This window comes from Physeter macrocephalus, chromosome 7, assembly GCF_002837175.3.
Source record: "Physeter macrocephalus isolate SW-GA chromosome 7, ASM283717v5, whole genome shotgun sequence".
In the NCBI taxonomy this organism is placed as follows: Eukaryota; Metazoa; Chordata; class Mammalia; order Artiodactyla; family Physeteridae; genus Physeter; species Physeter macrocephalus.
Genome location: NC_041220.1, coordinates 147,065,472 through 147,088,580, shown reverse-complemented (window position 1 = coordinate 147,088,580; position 23,109 = coordinate 147,065,472). Strand labels below are relative to the sequence as shown.

Here is a 23,109-nt window from a genome sequence, read left to right as displayed (position 1 = left end):
TATGTATATGTATAACTGATTCACTGTTGTAAAGCAGAAACTAACACACCACTGTAAAGCAATTATACTCCAATAAAGATGTTAAAATTTTTCTTTAAAAAGTAAAAAGTAGGGCTTCCCTGGTGGCGCAGTGGTTGAGAGTCTGCCTGCCGATGCAGGGGACACGGGTTCGTGCCCCGGTCCGGGAGGATCCCACGTGCCGTGGAGCGGCTGGGCCCGTGAGCCATGGCCTCTGAGCCTGCGCGTCCGGAGTCCACAACGGGAGAGGCCACTGCGGTGAGAGGCCCGCGTACCGCAAAAAAAAAAAAAAAAAAAATAGTAAAAGCTGGTTCTTTCAGAATCTATACGGGATGCAGGAAATTATTTGTGAAAACATTTTAAAAAGTTGAATTAAGTAGACAGTTTTTAGGAGATGTTCTTTTTTTTAAAAAAATATGGGTTTGTTTTTGGTTTTGTTTTGAGGGGACCAGGGTCTCCTGGGTGCGGGTGGTGAGCGTTCTGGAAAAACCACTCTGGTATGACTACAGAGAATGGATTTGCCCCTGGGGGCAAGCACAGAGTGGGGAGACCTGCATAAACTTTGGAGAGATACAGCCAAGACTCTGGGTGAGTGCAGATGCTGAAGGGGTGGAGAAAAGCCACATTCAACTGTTAGCCTGGGCTTCCTGGGGCCAGACAGGAAAGACAGGGATGGAGGGATTGGGGAGGATCTGGGGGCAGGACTTGGTGAATTCAGTTATAGACATGGGTTCAAGGACCATGTGGAAATTTCTGGCATCCTGTTTCCTATTTGTGTCTGGCTACAGGAGAATGGTCTACCCATTACTCAGTCTTGGGTTCCATGCAGAGACCATCAAGTGACCTTCGACAAGGGGGCCAAGGACACACAGTGGGGAAAGGACAGTCTCTCGTCAACAAACGGTGCCGGGAAAACTGGATATCCACACGCCAAAGAATGAAACTGGACCCTTCTCTCATGCCATACACAAAAATTAACTCAAAATGTAGTAAGACTTCAGCATCCCATCTGAAAAGCCTAAAACACCTAAAAGAAAACACATGGGAAGTTTCTTGGCAGCAATGATTTCATAGATCTGACACCAAAAGCACAGGCAACAAAAGCAAAAAATACACAAATGGGATTGCAACAAACTAAAAACACTTCTGCATAGCAAGGGAAACAAAGCATACAGCAAAGAGACAATATCTCTGCAGAATGGGAGAAAATATTTGCAATCTGCACATCTGATAATATAGAGAGTTTGGACAGAGGAGATGCCCTTTAAAAACTTCAGTGACTATGCAAAGTGGATTGGGAGGTTCTGCCTTGTAACGGGGAGTTCTGGATTGCTGGTTTATCCAACTCGAGCAATTTGTCTTAATTACGCAAGTAAATTAGCTCAATGTTACCTCTTACTGAAAGACGCAAGCTTTATTATTATGTGATGTCTAGTTCCCTAGGGGTATAAAGAGGGCTCTAGGAAATTGGTTGATTTTTCAGACGGCTGGTGGGATTTCATTTATTCTCTGGAGAACCCTTCCCATTTGTGCTCCTATCTGGAAAATGCAAATATTTTTTGTTGTCTACACAATACTCAGCACTCTTGAGGCAAACCTCCCAGCTCCTCTGAGCCGCTGCCCAAGTTTTGCAAATCAGATTGTTTTGGAGAACTGTCTGGAGTTCTTAAGGGTTTTTTCATCTTTCATCTAATTTCCTTTAAAATTCTCTGAACAAGCTTATGCCTGCACAAAATTCACACTCAGGGAACTTCTAATAGGCGACTTGGTGCGTTGTTTTTGTTGTAAATGAGTTTGGCAGACACCAGGTTCATTTTCCCGGAGCTGTGCAGCTCACGGCTGTGGGTTTGCAGGCACCCATCACAGCACTGGAGAGTCATGGACAGAAGCCCCCATCCTCCTGCTTTCACAGAGAGAAGACGGTCCCCGCTGAGGGCCAACATTAGTCTGAGCACAGTAGAAAAACAAGGAGGTGGGCACGTTTCCAGGTAATTAAATCTGTGCAGAAAACTCCAGAACCTGATTGAGGCTGAAAACTCTATTTTGGTTGTTATTTGTAATCAAACCAACCTGGCATTTCCCGTCAACTTTGCATATTGAGGCATACTCCCAAAATGTTCTATCAGTTATTTAGAAAGGAAAAGGTCACTCTTTCAAAATTTTTGTTTATTTTTTAGTTGAAGTATAGTTGCTGTATCATATTATATAAGTTAGAGGTGTATAACGTAGTGATTCACAATTTTTAAAGGTTATACTCAATTTGTAGTTATTATAAAATACTGGCTATATTCCGTGTGTGTGCTGTAGAATACATTCTTGTAGCTTATTGAATTCACACATAGTAGTCTGTACCTCTTAATCCCCTCCCCATTCCCTCTCCACACTGGGAACCACTGGTTTGTTCTCTATATCTGTGAGTCTGCTTCTTTTTAGTTATATTCACTAGTTTGTTGTATTTTTTTAGATTCCCCGTATAAGTGATATCATATAGTATTTGTCTTTCTCTGTCTGACTGATTTCACTAACATAATGCCCTCCAAGTCCATTCATGTTGTTGCAAATGGTAAATTTTCATTCTTTTTTATGGCTGAGTAGTACTCCATTGTATATATGTACCACATCTTCTGTATCCATTCATCTGTCGATGGACATTTAGGTTGGTTCCATGTCTTGGCTGTTGTATAAATAATGCTGCTATGAACATTGGGGTGCATGTATCTTTTCAAACCAAAAATTTTAGCTTAAAGATCTAGAATTCTGCATTTTATTTTTTTTCTAATCAAACATTACATATATTTTTAAAGTTGGAATATAGTTGCTTTACAATGTTGTGTTAGTTTCTGCTGTACAATGAAGTGAATCAGCTACATGTACACCTATATCCCCCCCTCTTGGACCTTCCTTCCATCCCCCCTCCCCCATCCCACCCGTCTAGGCCGTCACAGAGCACCAAGCTGAGCTCCCTGTGCTATACTGCAGGTTCCCACTAGCTAGCTATTTTACACATGGTAGTGTATTTATGTCAATCCTAATCTCCCAATTCATCCCACCCTCCCGTTTCCCCCCGTATCAACACATTCGTTCTCTACATCTGCATCTCTATTCCTGCCCTGCCATTAGGTTCATCTGTACCATTTTTCTAGATTCCACATATATGCGTTAATATATGATAATTTTTTTCTTTCTTACTTCACTCTGTATGACAGACTCTAGGTCCATCCACGTGTCTACAAATGACCCAATTTCATTCTTTTTATGGCTGAGTAATATTCCATTGTGTATATGTACCACATCTTCTTTAACCATTCATCTGTCGATGGACATTTAGGTTGTTTCCACGTCCTCACTATTGTAAATAGTGCTGCAGTGAACACTGGGGTGCATGTATCTTTTTGAATTATGGTTTTCTCTGGGTGTATGCCCAGAAGTGGGATTGCTGGGTCATATGGTAGCTCTGTTTTTAGTTTTTGAGGAACCTCCATACTGTTTTCCATACTGGCTGCACCAACTTACATTCCCACCAACAGGGTGGGAGGCTTCCCTTTTCTCCACACCCTTCCCAGCATTTGTTGGTTGTCGATTTTCTGATGATGCCCGTTCTGACCGGCATGAGGGGATACCTCGTTGTAGTTTTGATTTGCACTTCTCTAATAATTCGTGATGTTGAGCAGCTTTTCATGTGCCTTTTCGCCATCTGTATGTCTTCTTTGGAGAAATGTCTATTTACGTCTTATGCCCATTTTTGGATTGGGTTGTTTTTGTTTTTGTTTTTTTTTAATATTGAGCTTCCTGAGCTGTTTGTATATTTTGGAGATTAATCCTTTGTCAGTTGCTTCATTTGCAAATATTTTCTCCCATTCTGAGGGTTGTCTTTATGTCTTGTTTATTTCCTTTGCTGTGCAAAAGCTTTTAAGTTAATTAGGTCCCATTTATTTATTTTTGTTTTTATTTTCATTACTTCAGGAGGTGGATCAAAAAAGATCTTGCTGTGATTTACGTCAGAGTGTTTTTCCTATATTTTCCTCTAAGAGTTTTATAGTGTCTGGTCTTACATTTAGGTCTTTAATCCACTTTGAGTTTATTTTTGTGTATGGTCTTAGGGACTGTTCTAACTTCATTCTTTTACATGTAGCTGTCCAGTTTTCCTAGCACCACTTATTGAAGAAACTGTCTTTTCTCCATTGTATATTCTTGCCTTCTTTGTCATAGATTAGGTGACCATATGTGCGTGGGTTTATCTCTGGGCTTTCTATCCTGTTCCGTTGATCTATATTTCTGTGTTTGTGCCAGTACCATACTGTCTTGATTACTGTAGCTTTGTAGTATAGTCTGAAGTCAGGGAGCCTGATTCCACCAACTCCATTTTTCTTTCTCAAGATTGTTTGGCTATTCAGGGTCTTCTGTGTTTCCATACAAATTGTAAAATTTTTTGTTCTACTTCTGTGAACAATGCCATTGATAATTTGATAGGGATTGCATTGAATCTGTAGATTGCTTTGGGTAGTATAGTCATTTTCACAATATTGATTCTTCCAATCCAACAGATGATGATTTTCAAAAGTTTTTCAAAAATCAGGGCACAGCCAAGTCATCCTTGTCTTCAAATCTATCAAGCCATGGAACAGGGATAAAATATCTTTAATAGGATTTTCTGACGATGACTAAATCATTTGCATAGTCTTCTCTGAGTGACAAAATCAAAATGAGTTGATGGTAATGTGTTTGATCCTTTCCTCTGTAGATTAGTGCTCCTTCAAGAGGGGGACAAGTCTTCCCAAATGAAAATTTGGAATTGAAAACCTTTCTAAGAATTCAAGTATTTGCTAAAATCCTCAATTGGCGTGTGCTACAAAGAAAAAATTACAATTGTATGGGAAGGAGATCTATCTAAGACGGGATATTTTAAGAACCAGGCATCCATGAATCTGCTGAAATGTTTTATCCTTTTCATCATTTCAGAAACTCAGGAGAGTCCCTTGACTTTATGGAAGACCCTATTGAATACGCAGAAAATGGAAGTGGAATGGTCCAAATCCACAGAGACGAACTCCCGTGCCATCTGTAGAATCGTTGACCCAGAACCTGGTGAGTGCCCTTGTGCGTGTCAGTAAACGGTGTGTGTATTCATCAGCTGCTTAGTGGAAAATATGATTCTTAACACTGACCTTGACTTACAGGTGTTGAGGGGATAAGATAGGTAATCCCCTGCCATATTAATCATGGTGACCATCCTCTGCAGTGGGTCTTCCGAGACAGAGATTCAACTTAGGATTTCCCTATGACATACTTTCTCGGGTCCAACTGGGACTCAGAACCAGGAGGGAGGGAGGGTACCATATGGCAGGGCCACCTGAGGCCCATTTGGGTCTGAGTCATAGCTGGGTCAAGAGCAGTTCAGCCAGTCCGTGGAGACTTTGCTGCACATGAATTATACATGAGAGTCAGGCACAAAATGAGAACAGAATACAATCAAATACTCGACCACGATATCTAGGATTTAAGCCCTGCTCAGGGCACAGGGCATGTCATAACTTGCAGCATCTTCACTACAGCCCTTGAAGGAAGACAGTCTTCTGGCCGATATTTATAAATGAGAAAATTGAGGCACAGTGCTTGAGTCAGCATCAAGGTCACACAGTTTGTAAACGTGGAAGAGTCTGGATGCTAATTCAGACAGTATCAGGCACAGGGAAAGGAAATGACTTGTATATATGTGTTGGGGCCAATGGGTAATTTCCAAACGTGGTCACCATCTATTGGAGAACCCCTAAGGTCTAGAATTTTAGAGATGGAGGGCAGATGGTATTTCTTCTAGGGAAGAAATACCCAGAACCCCTGGTGGAGAGTCATCTGGGTTCTGCTGGGAAGTGCCCAGGGAAGCGGTCACAGAAGGCTGTGTAGCAGCCAAGGTTCTCACCTCCCTGGTATCTGACTTGAGGGTCTTCCAATTTTAGCAAGAGCCAGGCTTAGTCGGTTTAACCAGAACCCACACCCTTCATATCTGGTCATCTCCATGTCTGGTCAACTTCATATCTGCTCATCTCAATACCTGCTCAGGTTCCTCATCCTCCACGCCCTACCCCGCCCCCAGGTGATGTCTGGTCACCCTTCCCTGCCTTCAGCAGGAATCCTGTGAGGTCAGTTTAGCCAGAATCCTCTCACCCCTAATTTTCCTGTTAGTAGTTTTCCCTCCACTGACCCTCACCTGCTCCATGGCTATAAATCCCCACTTGCCCACGCTGCCTTTGCAGTTGAGTCTGCTCCACGCCCCACCCCCCCCAGGTGATGTCTGGTCACCCTTCCCTGCCTTCAGCAGGAATCCTGTGAGGTCAGTTTAGCCAGAATCCTCTCACCCCTAATTTTCCTGTTAGTAGTTTTCCCTCCACTGACCCTCACCTGCTCCATGGCTATAAATCCCCACTTGCCCACGCTGCCTTTGCAGTTGAGTCTGGCTCTATACTGAGCTCTCTTTGCCCTATTGCAATAGTCCTGAATGAAGTCTGTTTTTACCACTTTTTCTGTCCTGCTCTGGTTTTTCTTTAACAGTTGTAGTAATAATAGCAGTAGTAGTTGTTGTTGTAGCAATGATTGGAATAGGAGTAGTAGTCATAGTAGCAGTAGTAACAATAGTGGCAATAGTTGTATTAATACTAACAATACTTGTAGTAGTCGTCATCCTAGCAGTAGTAACAGAGTGGCAATAGTTGTAGTAAGTAGCAAACTTTAGTAGCAGTAGTAACAATAGGGGCAATAATTGTTGTAGTAGGAATAATTGTAGTCATTGTAGTAGCAATGCTAGTTATAGTAGTATTGATAGTTGTTACATAAGTTGTAGTTGCGATACTTGTAAAAATAGTTGTAGTAGTAGTAGTATTTGAAGTAGTACCTATAGTTGTAGGAGAAGGAGGAGGAGAAATAATTATAGAAGCAGTTTAGCAGTAGTAATAGCACTAGGTCTAGTAGTAATCATTGTCATAGGACTAGTTGTTGTAGTAATTGAGGTTGTAGCCACAGTAACAATCGTAATAGTAGTAATAGTGGTACTGGTCATTGTTATAATTGTAGTAGTAAATGTAATCTTTGTAGTAGTAATTGTAGTACCACTAATTGTTGCAATAATTGTCATTGTAGCAGTAGTAATAATTGTAGTAGTGTTTGTAATAGTAGTAGTATTGTAGTAATTGTTAAAGTTGTAGTCATAGACATAATAGTTGTAGTAATGGTTGTAGTAGTACTAATTGTAATCATTGTAGTTGGAGCAGTAGTATAATTGTAGTGGTTGTAATAATAGTAGTTTTTGTAGCACTAGCAACTGTTGTAGTTGTGGTAGTAATAGGAGTTATGATACTAATAGTTGTAGCAGTCATTGTAGCTGTAGCAGTAATTGTAGTAGTTGTGATAGTGACAGCAGTAGCTGTAGTAGTCCTAGTAGTACCATTTGCTGTCACAGCAGTAGCTGTTGCCATAGCAATAATTGTAGTAGTTGTCGTCAGAATTGCTGTGCTTGTAATAATAATAGTAGCAGTTGTAGTAGCACTAATTGCTGTAGTCATTGTTGCAATAGCCACAATTGTAGCAGCGGTGGTAGTAGTAATTGTAGTAGTAGTAAGTGTTACAGTTGTGATAGTAACCCTAAGAGTTGTAGTAGTAATTATACCAGTACTAATTGCTGTAATAGTTATAGCACTGGTAATAATTATAGTAGTATTTGTAATCATAGTAGTTGCAGTAATTGTAACTGTAGCAGTAAATGTAATAGTTGTAGTGGTGGTTGTAGGACGGGTACCTTTTATAGCAGTAGCAACTGTTGTAGTAATAAGAGTTGTGACAGTAAGAGTTGTAGCAGTACTAATTGTAATAGCAGTAGGTGTAGCAGTAGCAAAAATTCTAGTAGCTGTGAGAGTAGTATCTTCTACAGTAGTAGCAGTCATTGTTGTAGTCTTTGGAGTTGCTGTACTTGTAAGAATAGTAATAGTAGCAGTTGTAGTAGTACAAATTGCTATAGTCATTATAGTGGTAGTAACATTTGTAGCGGCAGCAAGAGTAGTAGTTGTAGCAGTAAATAGTACAGTTGTAGTAGTAAACCTCATGGTTGTAGTAGTAATTACACCAGTACTAATTGCTGCAGTCATGGTAGCAGTAGTCACAGTCGTAGCAGCAGTAATGGTAGTAGTAGTTGTCATAGTGGTAAATGCTGCAGTTGTAGCAGTAAATGCGATAGTTGGAGTAGTAGTTACACTAGCACTAGTTGCAGTACTCAGTGTGGTCGTGCAGTAGTCTCCACACCGTCATCACTAACAACAGTCCCGCATGTAAGCTGTGCTGGGGGGTTGGGTGCAGCCATAGGAGTTCTCACCGGCTGAACTCAGTGGACCCTCGCCGTGCCTTTATGTGACCCGTCCCGGCCTCTGAGAGGCGGAGTGACCTGCCCAAGCTCACACAGCTGGTACCAGGCACAGTCTCACCCCTGCATCTTCTGTGCTTGGCCCTGCTTAGGAGAGATAAGGAATTAAAACACTCTTTCTAGAAAATAGAAATAAAAACCCAGAACAGCACAAAAGGAGGCATGCTTCCTGTCTTCAAAGAATTCTCCACCACTGAGGGCCATCACGTCCGAGGAGAAATGGGGCAAGAAGTCACCTCCAAAGACACGCACCTTCAAGATCATGGATGATGCATATGTGTCTATATTTGGATGCTCCAGGAGAAAAGTCTACAGTTTTTGTTTGCTATGAAAGAGATGTTCGAATCCAAGGATTGTGACAGACCATTGAGAAAATGGTTAAACCGATGGTTAAACGGACGCCACCAAATGCCATTCCTCTCCTTCTCGAGAGGCCAGGGAGACCCCACGAGAAAGCCGTTCCTCCTTAGGAGTGGGCTCTCATCCAGATGGGCTCTCAGTGCAGCTCTGCAATTCCTCCTTCACCCCCGGACAGCTCTCGTGACCACAGTGACCGCAGCCAGGGAGCCCCGGGGAGCTTTGCAGCCTGAGGATGTTACAGCATCTGTGGGAGCCGAGCGCATTTTGTAACCTCATGGGAGACCCGTCTGCATCACAATTCAGTACCCGGTGTTTGCAAGCAGCCTGGTCGCAGACCTCCCACCCCCTTCCGTGTGCTCTCTACAAGGTGAGCCTGGTTTCGTCTCGTTTGCTCTACCCAGCGCCGTGAGTCCTGCAGGGCCGGCTCCTGAGGGAGTCTGCATCTTCCTGATACAGGTCGCTTATGACTTAGATCCTCTCTCTGGTGTCCACCAGGATGACAGGTGGTCTGACCGTGAGGGACTGTGGGGACCTCCATTTTCAGATGGAAAAACAAAAGTCCATACCAGCTCCATGATATATTCGGTAACATGACCGTGTCTGAGCCCTTTTAATGCCAAGAACATCTCAATGACTGTTGGGCTTGGATTTATGCGCTTACATGATGTGTGGAATTGTTAGTCGTAGGTGCGTTTCTGTGTGTGTAACACACACATACATATATAAACATCCATGCCTACACCACACACACGCAGACTTATACAGACATACACACACACACTAATATACTTTGTCTGTTATACTTTATTAAAAGCATAACTATTAAAGTACATTTAGTAAAAGTATATTTTACATCTACTCATTGGACAACCTGTCTCAGTGTATTTTGAAATATTTATCATACACAACTTTCCCCAGACAGGTGAGGTCGGAAAGCTTATTCTTTATCGTTCCAACGTAGCAAAAGTGGGACATTAAGAAGATGGTGATTAATTATCGCATGTTCCCCAATGGGCCAGATTCTTGCATTTGGAACCATTTCCAATGTAATGTCTTTTTCTTTACCCTGGAGCCCTGCCCACAGACCCCTGGGATGGGAGAAATGGGCCTTTTGGTAACACACACCCAGAAGGATGTTTAACCAAATATCCGGGTGCCCCATGACTAGTCAAGTTGAAACACGAAATTAACCGTCACGGGTCTTCCAACCCTGGAAAAGTGCAACGGCTCAGACATTAAGAATAAGGAAAAACATTGGAAGACATTCTATTTAGGGCTTTTTTTTTTTTTTTTTTTTTTTTCCTATCTTGTAAGGGCTGGTGAATCCTGGGTGGATTTATTTTGTTCTCATTTTTGGTGTTTGCTTTAAAATTTTGGAAAAGTGAATTATCAGTAAATGGATTTTTAAGTTTGAAATAACAGTCCAGATGTTTACAGACTCAGTCCTCTGCATTCAGGGGTCAGAAAAGGCTCTCCAGAGACAGCTAAGCTAACACCTGAAGGGGAGTAGGAAGTAGCCAGCCACGAGGTGGAGAGTAGAGGCGGGTCCAGACAGGAAGACCGGTTCTTCTCTTAGGAATCTGAAGAAGTTCAGCCTGGTTCAGGGCAGATGCAGGGAAGGGTCTGGGGGTGGGGAGTGTGGATCATAGAAGGGGAATAGCTGGGAGAAGAGAGAGACGAAATTTGGGCAAAAGGCAGGGCTTCTATCACCAAGTGGCTGATTATCCATGTTAAGCCGTTTAAGTCCTTTAGTCTTAACCTATCAAGTGACAAGTGTCAAGTTTCTGGCTGCACCTGGGAGATATTCAGGCTGGAATCCTTACAGTTGGGTCATCTGTCACCCCTTCAGGTATACTGCCTAATACCAGCCCACAGTGGAGTGAGTTCACTGAGTCCCACCTATCAATCATCTGTCTATATCTGTACGTATATCTATCTATCTACAGAAAGAGAGAGAGAGATTTATTTTAAGGAATTGGCTCATGCAGTCATGGGGCCTGGAAAGTCTAAAATCTCCAGGGTAGACCAGCAGGCTGAAGACCCCAGGAAAGAGCTGATGTTGCAGCCGAAGCCCAGAGACTGTCTGCTGGCAGAATTCCTTTTTGCTCAGGGACGATCCAGTCTTTATTCTTTTGAGGCCTTCAACTGATTAGACGAGGCCCACCCACACTAGGGAGAGCAACCTGCTTTACTCAAAATGCACCAATTTAAAAGTTAATCTCATACCAAACAACACTCTCACAGAAACGTCCAGAATCATGTTTGACCATAGATCTAGGTGCCGTGGCTCAGACACATTGACCCATAAAATCAGCCGTCACATACCTACTCCCCATTCAGGAAGAGAGAGAGCCATGACAGAATGACTGAAGACTTGGCTATGGGGCAAGAGCCCGAACCTCTCAGACAGACACTTCATTGCTGTGCTTCTTCACTCGACACATTAACAGTATTCCTTGCCTAGCCAAATGCCTGATTTGGTCAAATTCCCACATGTTTCTGCCTCATTTACTTGGCATTTTATAGTTGCTTAAAGGTACAGACATCACCACCTGTTCAGTATCCTAATGGACCCATGCACAGCCTTCCTCATAAAGTCTGAAAAATATGATGGCGCACCCTAGTGCATTCTGTGGCAAAACGTATTTTTTCTCCACGGATTATTTTTGCAGAAATGAGGCAAAAGATATCAGAGACTACTGCAGGCTTCTCAAATTTCACTGTGTCCATGACTCCCTGGGGGGTCTTGACCCAGCAGGTCTGGGGCGGGGCTGAGATTTCTGCATTTCTAACAAGCTCCCAGGTAAGGCTGATGGTGCTGGTGTCTGGACCACACTTGGAGCATCACCAGATAGACCTTCGTCCCCCGAAACCCCGGACAGCGCTGAACCAGGCACAAACAAGTTTCTTGATTTCTGGTCTCTACGGAACGTCTTCACCTGAGCTTCTGTAAGTCCGTGTGTATCCTCTAGGTAAGGAGTTGCCCAACCTCCTAGAGGCCAGGTGCGCCGGAAAGTTGTGGGCACCCAGGGTGTCTTCCGGGGCGTTAGCTTCGTGTGATCAGGCGAGAAGCTCATTCAGCACACGAGATCACGTTATGGCCAGCGCGTGCACGTTCCCAAGGCTCCGACCAAAGTATTCGCCCCGATTAAAAAGCTCTCGTGGTGTGGCGTGAAGAGGCGATGAGCCAGGCAGCCAGGAAGGAGACAGAACTTAAGTAAACAGACTCCTACCTGCTGTCAAAGTCCAGGCCCACAAAACCTCTCATAACACCCAGCTACGCCCACCACTGCATTCATTGGCTGTGCCTCGTTCACAACCAACCAGGGGGCTACAGTGTGTCTTCCACTCCTGCCTTTGCAGAATTATTTCAATGCATTGGTCTTGAAGAGGATGCATGGAAAAGAGAAACAGAAGGCATGGCTGTGTGGACAAAAATATGTCACCTGCCATATCAGTAAACAAGGGACGTTGAGGCCATCAAGCCCTCAGCCACTGCAGCCACGCCCAGTGGTGCCCCCTGAGGGGATTCAGGATGGAGAAAAACAGGATCCTGGCCCTAGAGAGTTAAGGTGCACACCAGAGGAATGCTTTCAGTGAGCCCAGACCCCTGCATCTCCCCATACACGGAAAAGCGCTACATTCATTCTCTCGAGATGTCTGGTTTCTTTAATAATCTTCTGATATTCGGACTACTGGGTTGTTGTTGCAGAAACTCCTGTGTGCCCTGGCGGCTCCCTGACCTCTTTGGAACAGTCCCCCAGAGCTACCTGAGAGGCTGTATCCGGGCTTCAGTCGTCAGTGAGGTCGTTAAATGAAACATAATTCTCACCTTTTAGGTTGTGCACTTTTTTCAGTTGACAGCTGACGGCAGAGGACCGTGACCAAATTCAAGGCAGGAAAAATAATGAAATCAGAATTTGGTGGGCTGTGTGGAACTCTATCGTGGTTTATGTGGACCAGGCCATGGCCAACCCCTAGAGCTCTGAGCCCATATACCTGGCACTGCTGACTTGAAAAACCCTAAAATGAACCCCAAATTCTATTCCTCTAGATGCCGTAGTCATGCATGTGAAAATTAAATTATATTAGCTATTAATATACTTATATGAGCTACCATTTTACGGGTACCATGTGTATATATATATTTATATTTGTACATATGTATATTTAATATATTTATATTATATAAAATATATAAATATATATATATATGATTTCCAAAATTGAGAGGGAATAAATATATATGACTCCAAAGCTGTCTCCTAAACTGAGATAGAATAAATTCCCGTTGTGTTAAGCCACCCGGTTTGGGGTATTTTATTACAGCAGCCCCAGGAAAACAAATACCCAACGTAAATATCTCAGCAGAGGGAAATATCACGTAAATACAAGCATAGCTCGTATAGACTATAACTGATAGACTATAACTTGGTGATTAAAATGCTTGTGATGAGAAATAGGAGAAAAGTCAGGAGACAGACTTCTCCGTGTTTACTGGGAACTGCTTTGAGCAGGAGGCTTGGGGGTGTGTTCGGACAGGTCTGCTTTGGAAGCATTTCTGGTGTGGTTTGCAAGCCGCCACTCACGCAAGCCACGCCGAGACCTCACAGTTGGTGGGAGACTGTGCTGTCATTTCTTTTTTTTTTTTTTTTTTTTTTTTGTGTGTGGTATGCGGGCCCCCCTCTGCTGCGGCCTCTCCCGTTGCGGAGCAGTGCGGCTCCAGACGCGCAGGCCCAGCGGCCATGGCTCACGGGCCCAGCCGCTCCACGGCATGTGGGATCTTCCCAGTCCCCTGCATCGGCAGGCAGACGCGCAACCACTGCGCCACCAGGGAAGCCCGTGTGCTGTCATTTCTGATGGCTCCAGAGCTCCCCGACGCCTTATGTGTTAACCACCAAGAAGCTAAGGAAAGGGAGGGGTCCTTGCCTGGATCCGGCTGGACCCATGCCCAAAAGTTGGGTGCATGATATTCCGCGCGCAAAGCAAGGAGAGAAGCCCTCATCCCCTGCAGCGGGCACAAACCCTGCTTCCTTTGTGTGCTCCGCGCCCAATCGCCAATATTCCTCTTAGAAAGTGTCGACTTGGGAAAAAAAGAAAAAAAAAAAAGCACAACGTGAGAGTTGTGAGTTAAGTTTTATTTGGGGCAAAATGAGGACTGTAGCCTGGGAGACAGCACCTCCGAGAGCTCTGAGAAACTGCTCCAAAGACGTAGCAGGGGAGCGGGGAGGTCAGTATATATATATATGGGATTTTGGTGAAGGGGGAGTCATGCAGTCAAGCACATACTCTCGCAGAAGGTTTCTGCTAGTCTCGTGCAGGTTCCTGCTAGTCACATGGAACAGACGTCACCGGGAAAGGATTTTAGTGCTTTTCTGGATACGAGGAGATGCAGGAATTGGGCTCATAAAATCAGCTCCTGAAAATATCTAACTATCTGAGGACGTGTCCCGCCAGTTTTTCGCAGAGCACAGAGGGCCTCCTTCCGGGTCTCCACCCTGAGCTCCTTTCAGGGGGTGTTGGAAGGGTCAACAGCTGCAGCGGCTCAAGATTTAATCCTTGTAGAGGTAGACGGCAAGGGCCAATTTGTAGTTGGCAGAAGCAACATGAGAAAACTACTCCCCCAGCCCCCTCCTAAGTCGCAGGGATGAGCAGCTAATGGAGGGTGATAACAGAGTGAGAAACCAGTGTGGATGGCATGCCCACTGAGTACCCGTGGCTCCGTTAAACGCCTACCAAGCTCTGCTGACAAAGGGAGGATGTATCTCCTATTTAAGGAACTTAAGTTTAGAGAGATTAAGTAATCAAGTCAAGGTTCCTCCACTGATCAGAGGCAGAGCTTCTCCTGTTGACCTGAAAGACTCCGAAATCTCTGCTGTGATCACCTGGTGACCACGGTTCCAGGAACAAAGCGTCTAAACCCCACCTGCCTCCAAATCAAAGACGGTGCATGGCACAATCAACCTCGTAAGTGCTGAGGTCCCACTTCCAGGAACAAAGCGTCTAAACCCCACCTGCCTCCAAATCAAAGACGGTGCGTGGCACAATCAACCTCGTAAGTGCTGAGGTCCCACAGACCTTCTCTTCCTCCTTCCTTGGTTCACCCTCTTTCATGTATTAATTCAACAAGTATTTATCTATTAAGGGGTTCTCTGTGCTGGTCACCATTCTGGCTCCAGTGAACAAGCTGGGTCAAGTCCCTGCTTAATGTCCATCCCGGGGGGAAAAGCAGACAGTGAGCGGAGATGCAAGTAGATGAAACGCACAGTGTGTTTCTTTACAACGTGGTCGTGAGTGTTCTGAGGTAGAGCGGGGAGAGGACAGACTGACCAGAGGAGCCCTTGCAGCGTTGTGGCCGGAGAGGGCTTCTCTGCGGGGTGACATTTGTCCAGAGACCTGGCTGAGGTGAGGAAGGGAAAGGGCAGCTGTGCCCCAGCCAGGAGCAGACTGTGTGGATGGTAGAACAGGGATGGTCCTTTGCGGAGGGAGGCAGCTTGAGCAGATGTGTGTGCGGGAGGCTGAGGTCAGAGGGACGGGGCAGGTCTTGTTATCTTACTTGGATTTTGGAGTTTATCATGAGTGAGATGCGAGCCACTGGAGGTTTTTCTCGGACGGAGCCAATGGTGGTGGTGGTCTACCCACAACTGCTGGGAATTCCTTGCCATTTCCATGAACAGCGACCTGTCTTCCAATGCAAGCCCTGACTCTCGGTTGGATACCTACCCTGCTTGCTGGAACACAGGGGGCCCATGGGAGAGACAAGCTGCAAATCTGGGAAAGGCACATAGCCCCGCTGGCAACTACTGAACACAGGGTATAAATACCCCAGCTCACACACCTCTCAGCCAGGATCACCCGAGGAAAGTGTTTTACGGTGCTTCTCAGAGCATCACCATGATATTACGCTCCGATATTACGCATCCAGGTAACATTAACGATATTACCTGGAGGTGGCTGGCCTGATAATTCCCCCCTCCTTGGCCACTTTCCTTCCTTGTGTGACCTCCCTATCCCACTACTGGAGCTCCCTGCCCCTCCCTGCATTCAGCCCTCAACCCAGGCTCTGCTTCTGGGGGAAGGTCAGTTGCGAAACCTGACCTGGGTACACACGGGATCAGTCTGACTGCTGTGTGGACAACAGAGGTGCAGGAGGGATTGGTGGCAGGTCCTGGATGTTGGAGTTGTCCAGGGACACATGTCCAGCGTCTTGGACCAGGCAGGAGACGGAGGTGGGGTGATGAGAAGCAGGTTCACTGGGGACTTGCTGATGAACGGCAAAAACAGATGGAGAGAATCTGCGTGGTTATCCGGGCTTCTCTTTCCCTCGCTGAGGCTACCCTGTTCTGGATGGTTCTGCTGCTTCTTGCTCTCTCGCTTTGCCTTCTCCAGCTCTCCCCCCAGACCCACCACCTTGATCTGGCTCATTAACAGTACTGCAGAATTGAATTCAACGCAAGGCTTTTGTGGAGCGTGGTGTAGGCGTCAGACACTCACCCAGGTACCAGGGAGACAGAAATTAGTACTTCCCATCCAAAGTGTGATGAACAGATGCAGCCAGTAATCGGGATGCGGTGTAAAACTGCACCACGTCTGTCTGGTGTGAAGACAAGTTTGGGAAATTAAAACTTGTCTTTTCTGAGTAGTGTTTTTTTTCATTGGAGTAGAGTTGATTTACAATATCGTGTTAGTTTCAGGTGTACAGCAAAGTGAATCAGTTATACATATGTATACATTTTTCAGATTCTTTTCCATTACAGGTTATTACAAGATATTGAATATAGTTCCCTGTGCTATATAGTAGGTCCTTGTTGCTTATCTATTTATATATAATAGTATGTATGTGTTAATCCCAAACTCCTAATTTATCCCTCCCTCCCCCCTTTCCCCATTGGTAACCATAAGTTTGTTTTCTATGTCTGTGGGTCTGTTTCTGTTTTGTAAATAAGTTCATTTGTGTCTTTTTTTAGATTCCACATATAAGTGATACCATATGCTATTTGTCTGACTTACTTCACTTAGTATGATCATCTCTAGGTCCATCCATGTTGCTGCAAATGGCATTATTTCATTCTTTTTGATGGCTGAGTAATATTCCATTGTATATATGTACCACATCTTCTTTATCCGTTCAACTGTTGATTGGATTGTTTCCATGTCTTGGACATTGTAAATAGTGCTGCTATGAACACAGGGGTGCATGATCTTTTCGAATTAGAGTTTTCTCTGGATATGTGCCCAGGAGTGGGATTGCTGGGTCACATGGTAACTCTGTTTTTAGGTTTTTAAGGAACCTCCATGCTGTTCTCCATAGTGGCTGTATCAATTTACATTCCCACCAACAGCATAGGAGGGTTCCCTTTTCTCCACACCCTCTCCAGCATTTATTGTTTGTAGACTTTTTGATGATGGCCATTCTGACTGGTGTGAGGTGATACCTCATGGTAGTTTTGATTTGCATTTCTCTAATAATTAGCAACATTGGGCATCTTTTCATGTGCCTGTTGGCCATCTGGATGTCTTCTTTGGAGAAATGTCTATTTAAGTCTTCTGCCCATTTTTCGATTGTGTTGTTTTTTGTGGTTGTTGAGTTGTATACACTGTTTGTATATTTTGGAAATTAAGCCCTTGTCGGTCCTATCGTTTGCAAATATTTTCTCCCAGCCCATAGGTTGACTTTTCCTTCTGTTAATGGTTTCCTTTGCTGTGCAAAAGCTTGTAAGTTAGATTTGGTCCCATTTGTTTATTTTTGCTTTTATTTCTATTGTGTTGGGAGACTGACCTAAAAAGACATTGGTGCAATTTATGTCAGAGAATGTTTTGTGTACATTCTCTTCTAGAAGTTTTTAAAAATTTACTTTTATTTATTCATTTTTGGCTGCGTTGGGCCTTTGTTGCAGTGCATGGGCTTCTCATTGCAGTGGTTTCTCTTGTTGTGGAGGACAGGCTCTAGGTGTGTGGGCTTCAGTAGTTGTGGCACGCGGTATCAGCAGTTGTGGCTCGCGGGCTCTAGATCGCAGGCTCAGTAGTTGTGGCGCACGGTCTTAGCTGCTCCACGGCATGTGGGATCTTCCCAAACCAGGGCTTGAACCCGTGTCCCCTGCATTGGCAGGCAGGTTCTTAACCACTGTGCCACCAGGGAAGCCCTCTTCTAGGAGCTTTATGGTGTCATGTCTTATATTAAATCTTTAAGCCATTTTGAGTTTATTTTTGTATATGGGGTATGGGTGTGTTCTAACTTCATTGATTTGCATGGTGAGTAGTGTTTTTGAATGTCTGTCTTTATATAAAATGCAATGGGTATATATTTATATTTATCTCCAGATGCAGAAACACACACACACACACAAACACAAATTATAAATAGCTGCCTTCTAATTAACTGAAGTGGGTTGTCTTGCAGTGTGAGCCTTCAAGAAAATAAAGACGTTCATCCAAAATGGATCACCTATACAACTGTCATGTGTATAACACATGATAATTTTCAAGGGACTGTATAATTTAGCTCATTTGTGTCATTTAGCCTCTTCACAGCCATCGCTCATACACAGACCTTCCCAAAGCAAAGCTCTCTCTGCCCACTCCCCCTACCACTTGCCAGGAACCTTCCTTCAAAGACAGATACGGCTTGCCCTTTCCTCTCCTCCTTTCCTCCTCTTCTTCCTACTTGCCCCCTGAAATGGGGAGCCATCCTCCTGCACCGTGAGGACAGGGGCCGTACCTAGGGGTGGAGGAGGAGGGAGATGCAAGGACCCTGCTTTCTGGGGACTGACACCAGCCCTGGCCACGTTCCTCGGGGTCACCTTTATGTGAGAGGGAATCACGTTTCCATCCTTTTTGAGCCCTGTTGTTTTAGGGTTTCTGTTCCTGCCAGCCCTAATCCTGATGCAGTCTTCAAGCTCCACAGATCCTGCAAACCACCCCCCTCCTCCCATATCGTATGCACATGCCAACCCCCCCCCCATCCTAACTACTTTGAAGGTAGCTCAGCTATTTCCATAATCTGATTTGCTTTTAATCTGTGTTGCAAAGGATAAAAGCAATGGCCTTCAAGGGCAGACCTGGACCAAAACCACCCAGCTGCACCAGGTAAAAACGCTGGGGATAAGTATTTGTTTGGAAAGTGCTGGCTCATCGTGAGGGATGTCTAGGAGAGCTATTAAGCAGTGTTTTAAAAATCCAGTTTGTTCTAAAGTGCATATTTTCCACCTCTGGCCCAGGTCCAGCCAGCAAAGAAAGGCAAAAGCTTTGGCTTGTGGCTCCTTTTATTCCGCATCCCAAATTGATCAACACCGATAAATGAGATCCAAGCCTCCAGACCATCAGCCCGTAAAGGCCCCTGGGAAAGGGAGTGTTAAGCCGTCATCGGAATCCAGCTGGACACGGGAGTGGGTGGCCCAGTGCCCACGAGGGCATCGTTGTATCTCAGCCTTGCCCTGTCGTGACTGCGTGGTCTTTTGGCGTGGGGGATGCAGATCTGGGGGGACCACACATCCTAGGACTAAGGCCAGCGTCTCAGAGGATTTTTCTGACACAGTGAGATGCCCGTTATCAGAGGCAGTAAGCCTTGAGGCCGGATGATGGCTCATGTCAGAGGGAGAAGTTCTTTTCTTCTTATTGAATTATAGTTGATTTACAATAATGCATTAGTTTCAAGGGTCCAGCAAAGTGAGTCAGTTTGTTTTGTTTTTTTTTGCAGGTTATTTTTCCTTATTATTACAAAATATTGAGTACAGTTCCCTGTGTTATATGGTAGGTCCTTGTCGATGATCTAGTTTATATATAGTGTGTGTCTGCTAACCCCAACCTCCTCATTTATCCCTCGCCCTCCCCTTCTCCTTTTGTAACCATAAGTTTGTTTTCTGTGTCTGTGAGTGTATTTCTGTTTGGTAAATAAGTTCATTTGTATCATTCTTTCTTAGATTCCACATATAAGTGATATCCTGTGATGTTTGTCTTTCTCTGTCAGACTTATCATCTCTAGGTCCATCCATGTTGCTGCAAATGGCATGATTTCATCCTTTTTGATGGCTGAGTAGTATTCCATTGTATACATGTACCACATCTTCTTTATCCATTCGTCTCTTGATGCACATTTAGGTTGCTTCCTAAGTCTTGGCTATTGTAAATAGTGCAGGTAGGGGTGCATGTATCTTTTCAAATTATAGTTTTCTCTGGGTATATGCCCAGAAGTGGGATTGCTGGGTCATATGGTAGCTCTGCTGTTAGTTTTTTGAGGAACCTCCATACAGTGGCTGCATCAATTTACATTCCCATCAACGGTGCAGGAGGGCTCCCTTTCCTCCACACCCAGGAAGGGCCCTTCTTGATCACCACAGAGCTGTGCTGCAGGCTGCTTGGAGGCCCGGAACACATCCCTGGAAATTCGTAGAAAGGGGAGTGTGCTGATGTTACTGGACACAGAAAAGCCTCTGTGGTCGGACGTTTATGCAGCAGACATCTGGGAAATACGTGCAGATGGTCCTCCCCTTGACGTTCCAGTGGCCAGGAGGGCACATCAGAGAAGCGTGGAGTGCTGGCCGTGGGCTGCTTCTTAACAGTGCTGTGAGCAACGCCGGCTCAGTATTTACCAAAGAGAGACATCTGGGTCTTTCGTGCCAACAATTTAAATCAGTCTTGCAAAAAAGCAAGGATTTAATCCAATCCAAAGAAAATTGGATTAAGGGAAGAGCATTTTGTAAAATGCTCCTGGAAACTATTCCAGAAGGCGTAGCACAATCCTTGTAAAAGACAGTTTTACAGGAGTGTAATGATATGGGTGTGTGTGTGTGTACACACACAAGAGGTTTATTCTGTGACTAGAGTGAGACAGATGCAGAGAAATCATGGGACTTGGTGGGGTGTGCTCAGGGAGAATTTAATAGATGCTCTAAGAGAAATATATACAACTCATAAAATATCTGCAGTATAGGACTTCCCTGGTGGTTCAGTGGCTAAGACTCTGCACTTCCAATGCAGAGCGTGGGTTCAGTCCCTGGTCGGTGAAGTAAGATCCCACATGTGGTGCAACATGGCCACACACACACACACACAAAAACCCAAAAAACCCAAACAAAAAAATCCTCCGTATGATTGCAATATTAAGTTAATAGCACTCTGTGTTCGTTCGTCAATCAGTATGAGTCTTTCTCCGAGTGCCGCTGATTTTACCATCAGGCTTTATCATCTTAAAACATGCAGATGTGGGTATTAGTCAGCTAGGCTGCTGTAACAGAACACCCCAGACTGGGCGGCTTAAACAATGGAGATTTATTTCTCACAGTCTGGAGGCTGGGAGTCTGAGATCACGGCGTGGACAGACTCAGTTCCCGGCGAGGCTCTCTTGTTGGCTTACAGATGCCACCTTATCTGCGTGTCCTCGTGTGGTGGAGAGACAGAGAAAGGAAGAGAGAGAAAGAGACAGAAAGTGAGACAGACCCAATACCATATTATAACCTCATTTCACCTTCATTACTTCTTTACCCCAAATACAGCTGCTCTGCGGGGTTAGGGCTTCAACATAGGAATTTTGAGGGGATATAAATCCGTCCAGAGCAACATGGCTTGAGGTAAGCGTGCAGGATTGTCAGAGCCCAGCAGGGGCATCTCAGCTCCCTACCTCGTTCCGTTTCTGAATGGGAACCTTTCCCAACAAGGCTGAGAAACCTGCTAGTTGAACAATCACCCCCCACTGCTCCCCGCGTTTGTAGAGCCCTTCATTTCCCTGAGGCCAGGGTGCCCCTGCTGTGCCCCTGAGCCCTACTCCTCAGCATTCCTGCCGACATCCCAGCTGCCAGATCCGGGCTTCAGTGACTGAGCCTCCCTCTGGTCCCAGAAGGCCACTGGCCGCCCTAGAATCACTTCAGTGCAGGCAATCCACAGCCACCCGCCCCCTCGGGCAGCTCGCTCACAGGTGCTGTACAGGGCACCGGGGTTTCCAGAGCAATTAAGGCCAAATGCCCCACACTGCTGCCTGGCCTGGTTCACAGCCCTGGTCCCCCATCCCTTTCCCTCACCCCAGATATTCCCAAATCTGCATCTCAGACTCTGCATGCTGGGGAACCCCAGCCAAGATGATCAGCAGAGCTCCCGGAAAAATAAAACCCACCCTGGATGGTCACCCAAGAGGGAAAAAAAAAAAAAAAAAGGAAACACCTTCGGTACATCAAACTCCATCCATTCAACACCTATGAGAAAAGTCAGCTTTATTTTTTTTTTGAATTTTTGAATTCTATTTGTTTATACAGCAGGTTCTTATTGGTTATCTGTTTTATACATATTAGTGTATACATGTCAATCCCAATCTCCCAATTCATACCACCACCACAACCCACCCCCGCTTTCCCCCCTTGATGTCCATACGTTTGTTCTCTACATCTGTGCCTATTTCTGCCCTGCAAACCGGTTCATCTGTACCATTTTTCTAGGTTCCACATATATGCGTTAATCTACGATATTTGTTCTTCTCTCTTACTTCACTCTGTATGACAGTCTCTAGATCCATCCACGTCTCCACAAATGACCCAATTTTGTTCCTTTTTATGGGTAATATTCCACTGTATATATGTACCACATCTTCTTTATCCATTCGTCTGTCGATGGGCATTTAGGGTGCTTCCATGACCTGGCTATTGTAAATAGTGCTGCAGTGAACATTGGGGTGTATGTGTCTTTATGAATTATGGTTTTCTCTGGGTATATGCCCAGGAGTGGGATTGCTGGATCATATGGTAGTTCTATTTTTAGGGTTGTTTTTTTTTTTTACCATCTTTATTGGAGTATAATTGCTTTACAATGGTGTGTTAGTTTCTGTTTCATAACAAAGTGAATCAGTTATACATATACATATATCCCCATATCTCTTCCCTCTTGAGTCTCCCTCCCTCCCACCCTCCCTATCCCACCCCTCTAGGTGATCACAGAGCACCCAGCTGGTCTCCCTGTGCTATGTGGCTGCTTCCCACTGGCTATCAGTTTTACATTTGGGAGTGTATATATGTCCATGCCACTCTCTCACAGCTTACTCTTCCCCCTCCCCATGTCCTCAAGTCCATTCTCTAGTAGGTCTGTGTCTTTATTCCCGTCTTGCCCCTAAGTTCTTCATGACCTTTTTTTTTTTTAGATTCCATATATATGTGTTAGCATATGGTGTTTGTTTTTCTCTTTCTGACTTACTTCACTCTGTGTGACACACTCTAGCTCTATCCACCTCACTACAAATATCTCAATTGCGTTTCTTTTTTATGGCTGAGTAATATTCCATTGTATATATGTGCCACATCTTCTTTATCCATTCATCTGTTGATGGACACTTAGGTTGCTTCCATGTC

At 44.7% G+C, this 23,109-nt stretch overlaps 1 long non-coding RNA gene across 1 annotated transcript in view; it reads left to right on the top strand.

The window, feature by feature from the left end:
• Positions 1 to 23,109, top strand: part of LOC102975605 (uncharacterized) — a 121,672-nt gene that overhangs the window by 88,232 nt on the left and 10,331 nt on the right. The window contains exon 2 of the long non-coding RNA XR_003680734.2: positions 4,978 to 5,103. This is a non-coding gene — a long non-coding RNA (uncharacterized lncRNA). The remainder of the gene's footprint in view (positions 1 to 4,977; positions 5,104 to 23,109) is intronic.